Raw genomic sequence first — 6,788 nt, 5'->3', positions numbered from 1 at the left:
CCTGAGTAGCTGGGATTACAGGCACGTGCCACCATGCCCAGCTAATTTTTGCATTTTCAGTAGAGACAGGGTTTCACCATGTTGACCAGGATGGTCTCGATCTCTTGACCTCGTGATCCACCCGCCTCGGCCTCCCAAAGTGCTGGGATTACAGGTGTGACCCACCGCGCCTGGCTTCAGCTATTTTTTTTTAAGCAACTTCTTGTGTTCACTGTCTGCCTCCTCCATAGAATGTAAGAGCCCTGTCAATTTTGTTTACTGATATATCCCTGATTTAGGGATTTTTTTGTTTTGTTTTTGAGATGGAGTTTTGCTCTTGTTGCCCAGGCTAGAGGGCGGTGACGAAATCTCCACCTCCTGGATTCAAGCAATTCTCCTGCCTCAGCCTCCCGGGTAGCTGGGATTACAGGTGCCCACCACCAAACCCAGCGAATTTTTGTATTTTTAGTGGAGACCGGGTCTCACCACATTGGCTAGGCTGTTCTCAAACTCCTGACCTCAGGTGATTCATACACCTTGGCCTCCCAAAATGCTGAGATTACAAGTTTGAACCACCACACCTGGCCTGCCCACCTAATTTTTTAAAAATTTTGGCTGGGCACAGTGGTTCACACCTGTAATCCCAGTACTTTGGGAGGCCGAGGTGGGCAGATCACAAGGTCAGGAGTTTGAGACCAGCCTGACCACCATGGTGAAAGATTGTCTCTACTAAAAATGCAAAAATTAGCTGGGTGTGGTGGAACGCACCTGTAATCCCAGCTACTCATGAGGCTGAGGCAGGAAAATCACTTGAACCCGGGAGGCAGAGGTTGCAGTGAGCCAAGATTGCGATACTGTACTCCAGCCTGGGCAACAGAGCAAGACTCCGTCTCAAAAAAAATTTTTTTTTTTTTTTGCAGAGATGGGGGTATCTCACTATGTTGCTCAAGCTGGTCTCAAGCGCCTGGGCTAAAGTGATGCTCTAGTCTCAATCTCTCAAAGTGCTGGGATTTGGGAACTCACAGGTTTGGCCCACCATGCCTGGCTAGTTTTCTATTTCTGTGTAACAAATTATCCTCAAAACGTAGCAGCCGGCTGGGCACGGTGGCTCACGCCTGTAATCCCAACACTTTGGATGGCCAAGGAGGGTGGATCACGAGGTCAGGAGATAGAGACCATCCTGGCTAACACGGTAAAACCTTGTCTCTATTTTAAAAAAAAGCAAAATAATTAGCAGGGGTGGTGGCAAGCGCCTGTAGTCCCAGCTACTGATGGGGCTGAGGCAGGAGAATCGCTTGAACCCAGGAGGCGGAGGTTGCAGTGAGCTGAGATCGCACCACTGCACTCCAGCCTGGGCGACAAGAGCTAGACTCCAACTCAAAAAAACAAAAACAAAAACAAAAACAAAAAAACGTAGCAACCTACTACACTAAGCCTTTGCTGTCTCCCACGGTTTCTGCAAGCAGGGTCCTCATGAGGTTACAGTCATCTCAAAGCCTGACCAGGGCTGGAGGGTCTGCGTTCAAACTCGCTCGTGGTGGTTGGCAGGCCCTAGCTCCTCACTGGCTATCGGCAGAGGCTCTGCCTCCTTCCAAAGGAAGGAGCCTCTCCATAGGGCTTTCTATAGGGCTGTGTACACCATGGCAGCTTGCTCCCCCCAGAGCGGGCAACCAAAGAGGGAGAGCAAGAGAGTGAGAGAGCATCCAAGGCAGAAGCCGCAGTCTCTCATAACCTAATGTTGGAAGTAATGGTCCTTTGCTGCCCAGTCCTGCTGGCAGGCGACTACCCAAGGGTGCGGACTACAGGAGGTGGCCAACATCAGACTATCTTGGAAGCTGGCCACCACAGACCCCAACACATACCTGGCACATAGAAGATTCTCAAGAAATAGCAGTAGAATGAAAGAATAAAGGAATGATTTTGACACAGTGAACAGTCTGGTCTACCCCTGAACATACTCAGGTTTCTTCACAACCCCCGCTGACCCCCGCAATGCTTTCTTATCATTCACCTTCTCCTCTTCCCAATCATGTGACTGGGGCAAGTTCCAAAACTCACAGGCCTGTTGTGGGGATTATAAAACACGAGGGGGCTGGGCATGGTGGCTCACACCTGTAATCCCAGCACTTTGGGAGGCTGAGGTGGGCAGATCAGGAGTTCAAGACTAGCCTGACCAACATGGTGAAACCCCGTCTCCACTAAAACTACAAAAATAGCCAGGCATGGTGGCACATGCCTGTAATTCCAGCTTCTTGGGAGGCTGAGGCAGGAGAATAGCTTGAACCCGGGAGCAAAACTATATATATATATGGAATGAGAGGCCAGACTTGCTGGTTCGCACAGGTAATCCCAACACTTTGAGAGGCCAGGGTAGGTGAATTAACTTGAGGGCAGGAATTGGAGACCAGCCTGGCTAACACAGGGAAACCCATCTCTACTAAAAATTCAAAAAAAATTAGCCAGGCATGGTGGCACTCACCTGTAGTCCCAGCTACTCAGAGGCTGAGGTGGGAACATCGCTTCAACCCAGAAGGCAGAGGTTACAGTGAGCCACAATTGCAACCCTGCACTCCAACTTCGACAGAGCAAGACTGTCCCAAAGGAAAACAAACAAACAAAACGCACAGAAAACATTTAGAAACTTGAGAGCAAGTTAGTACTACTATGAACACTTAATTTTTTTTAAATAGAAAAGATAAGACATGAAGGTGTGATGATCATAGCATCTGACACACTAAGGCTTCAATAAGTAGCCGTCGCAGGCCAGGTGCCTTGGCTTACGCCTGTAATCCCAGCACTTTGAGAGGCTGAGGCAGGTGGATTAGTTGAGGTCAGGAGCTCAAAACCAGCCTGGCCAGCATAGCGAAACCTTCTCTCTACTAGAAATACAAAAATTAGCCAGGTATGGTGGCACGCACCTATAGTCCCAGCTGCTCAGGAGGCTGAGGCAAGAGAATCCCTTGAATCTAGAAGGCAGAGTTTGCAGTGAGCTGAGATCATGCCATTGTACTCCAGCCTGGGTAACACAGCAAGACTCTGGCTCAAATATATATATATATACATATATATGTATATATATGCAGTCATCATGGGCAGTGTTGTGTGTCAATAATACTCCAGAGAAAGATCAAGGGATTGAAACTGCCTTTGCAAAATTATGACTGAAACAATGAAAGAGATCTAACATAATCAAATCCATCTTGCTTCTAGCCTCCAAGCTTTCCTTTTTCATTCCTGGGTATAGGCTGAACTAACTTTGGGAGAAACTCAGTTTATAGTTTTTTGTTTTGTTTTTTGAGACGGAGTTTCACTCTTGTTACCCAGGCTGGAGTGCAATGGTGTTATCTCTGCTCAGTGCAACCTTCGCCTCCCAGGTTCGACGGATTCTCCTGCCTCAGCCTCCCGAGTAGCTGGGATTGCAGGCATATGCCACCACACCTGGCTAATTTTTTGTATTTTTAGTAGAGATGGGGTTTCTCCATGTTGGCCAGGCTGGTCTTGAACTCCTAGCCTCAGGTGATCAGCTCGGCTCAGCCTCCTAAAGTTCTGGGATTACAGGCGTGAGCCACCGCGCCCGGCCTACAGTTTATAGTTAAAAACAAAGATGATAGCCCTTTCCCAAAGCAGACCTCCTTCTTGCCTGGGGACTAGACTGCTTTTATAAGAGTAACATTAGCCACAAGATTAGAAATTATGGTTTGGGAGTCATGCAGCTGGAGGCTACAAAGTTCTGACCCTCCCTAAACTGCTCCTAAAATCAGTGCTTGCGATACTTTGCAGACCCTGCACTTGATGGATCAGCTGGCACCATTCAGGTCAATAAATGGGCTCATCTGGGCCGGGCGTGGTGGCTCAAGCCTATAATCCCAGCACTTTGGGAGGCCAAGGTGGGTGGATCACGAGGTTAAAAGATCGAGACCATCCTGGTCAACAAGGTGAAACCCCATCTCTACTAAAAATACAAAAAATTAGCTGGGCATGGTGGTGCACGCCTGTAGTCCCAGCTGCTCGGGAGGCTCAGGCAGAATTGCTTGAACCCAGGAGGTGGAGGTTGTGGTGCGCCGAGATCGCGCCATTGCACTCCAGCCTGGGTAACAAGAGTGAAGCGCCGTCTCAAAAAACAAAACAAAACAAAAACAGGTTCATCTGATCTGTGGCCCCCATCAAGGAACTGACTCAGAGAAAGAAGACAGCTTCGATTGCCTATGATTTCATCCCTGACCAATCAGCACTCCTGGCTCACTGGCCTCGCCCTTCCTGCCCCCCCACAAAGCTGTCCTTAAAAACTGTGCTCCCTGAATGCTCAGGGAGACTGATTTGAGTAATAATAAAACTCTGATTTGAGTAGTAATGAAACTCTGGTCTCCCACACAGCTGTCTCTGCATGAATGACTCTCTATTGCAATTTCCCTGTCTTGAGGAATCCGCTCTGTCTAGGCAGCAGTCAAGGTGAACCCATTAGACGGTTACAGGATCTCCCTGGATTCAAGGGCAGTTGTGAATCTGGGGCTGTTGGAGTCAGTGAGTGTATGCTTGTGTGTGTGGGTGGGTGCGTGTGTGTGTGCACGTGTGTGCGTGCACCTTTCTATGTGTTTGATCTTGCAAAAGGAGCTATCCCAGGTCAGCGGTGCCACAGATGGGTCATATGGTGCAGACACCCAAGTTATCACTTGGGCCAGAGATGGTCACATGCTGGGGCCTCAGTCACCCAAACAGGCAGGAGATGCTGATGAGCACATGGCTGCCATCTGTTTACACTGCATAGCATTCCTTATAGTAGTTCTTAACCTTTTTGCAATGAGGAGAGGTCAGGGGACAGGGTGTAATGAAACCCTCTGAAAGTTTGCAAGTTCAATGCTCTGCCAAGCAATTAAAAAGAAAAAAAAAAGGAAGTCTGTAAGAAAAATGCACATATGTACATAAACACTAAAAAATATATATATAATCATTTCAGGCCATTCCCAGACCCTAGATTCAAAATGACAGCCTGGGACTTTGGCTCCTCGAAGGCAATAACTGGAGCTTGTCTCCCAAACAAATTGGTGAATGAATAAACAGAAGAAAAGAATCAACTGCCAAAAAGGCCAGAATCTGAGAATCATTGCTGGTTAGCACATCCCCTTCAGAAACCAGCTGGCTGGCTGGGTGCAGTGGCTCACGCCTGTAATCCCAACACTTTGGGAGGCCGAGGCAGGCGGATCACCTGAGGTCAGGAGTTCGAGACCAGCCCGACCAACATGGAGAAACCCCATCTCTACCAAAAATACAAAATTAGCTGGACATGGTGGCGCATGCATATAGTCCCAACTCAGGAGGCTGAGGCAGGAGAATTGATTGAACCCGGGAGGCGGAGGTTGCAGTGAGTCGAGATCTTGCCATTGCACTCCAATCTGGGCAACAAGAGGGAAACTCTGTCTCAAAAAAAAAAAAAAGAAAAGAAAGCCAGCTGGCTTCTCAAGACCTCAAGCATTGCCTTAGTCACTTTCCTAAGGGTATAATCTTAGACTTGTCACTTCATCTCCCTCAGTCTCATTTCCCTTATCAGAAAAATAGTGTGAATGACAAAGGGTGTTTTGTGGGCTACACAAACCATTAAAAGCATAAAGGTCTCTGCCAGCTTGGTGGCTCACGCCTATAATCCCAGCACTCTGGTAGGCCAAGATGGGCAGATCACTTGAGGTTGGGAGTTCGAGACCAGCCATGGCCAACATGGTAAAATCTCGTCTCTATTAAAAATACAGAAAAAAGGCCGGGCGCGGTGGCTCAAGCCTGTAATCCCAGCACTTTGGGAGGCCGAGGCGGGTGGATCACGAGGTCAAGAGATCGAGACCATCCTGGTCAACATGGTGAAACCCCGTCTCTATTAAAAATACAAAAAATTAGCTGGGCATGGTGGTGCATGCCTGTAATCCCAGCTATTCAGGAGGCTGAGGCAGGAGAATTGCCTGAACCCAGGAGGCGGAGGTTGCGGTGAGCAGAGATCGCGCCATTGCACTCCAGCCTGGGTAACATGAGTGAAACTCCATCTCAAAAGGACAAAGGAAGAGCGTCGAGATACAGAAAAAAAAAAAAAAGAGCCAAGTGTGGTGGCGGGCGCCTGTAGTCCCAGCTACTTAGGAGGCTGAGGCAGGAGAACTGCTTGAGCCCAGGAGGCAGAGGTTGCGATGAGCCAAGATCATGCCACTGCTCACCAGCCTGAGGAACAGAGCAAGACTCCATCTTTTAAAAAATGCCAAAAAAACAGTATTGTAGCCAATGAGGCTTATCCAAGGCACAATTATTGCTAATCGAAAACTTTTCCCAATACCCCGCCATGACGACTTGAAATATAGTGAGCAATGGCAATTTTTTACAGTCTCTACGGAGGCTGAATTAAAAAAAAAAAAATTGCCAAAAAAACATAAGGGTCTCTCATTTTGGAAGAAGCTTCTGGAGTTAGGCAAAAGGAATTGAGTGATTGGATCAACCAGTCCTTCGGCCTCTAGCCCCGGCCCCAAAACAAAAACCCGCCTTAGGGCTGGGAGGATTGCTGGTGGGGGAGTTTGCTCCAGGGAAGGAATGGAAACCTGGATGCTAAAGCAGTCATCTGTTAGCATATTCATAGTCAGATGGCCAAATTAGGACACCACTAAGGCTGGACCAGCTTGCTTTGGTCTCATTCCAGGCCTAAGACAACAGCCTATCCAAGTTGACTAGATTGAGAATCCTACAGACATTCAAGCAACAAATATTGTTTGTGCAGCTGCTACGTATGGGCCAGGGCCTGTGCTAGGCACTGGAGATTCAATGGGAACAAAGCCACTATGATC

The 6,788-nt window shown here is 48.2% G+C and overlaps 1 pseudogene; it reads left to right on the top strand.

The window, feature by feature from the left end:
- The first annotated feature begins 6,220 nt into the window (after positions 1-6,220).
- On the top strand, positions 6,221-6,346 carry LOC116553619 (annotated as a pseudogene).
- The last annotated feature ends 442 nt before the right edge of the window (positions 6,347-6,788 follow it).

Source organism: Sapajus apella, unplaced genomic scaffold, assembly GCF_009761245.1.
Source record: "Sapajus apella isolate SASKATOON/1434 unplaced genomic scaffold, GSC_monkey_1.0 scaffold12, whole genome shotgun sequence".
Classification (NCBI taxonomy): domain Eukaryota; kingdom Metazoa; phylum Chordata; class Mammalia; order Primates; family Cebidae; genus Sapajus; species Sapajus apella.
This window is presented reverse-complemented; position numbering and strand designations above follow the sequence as displayed.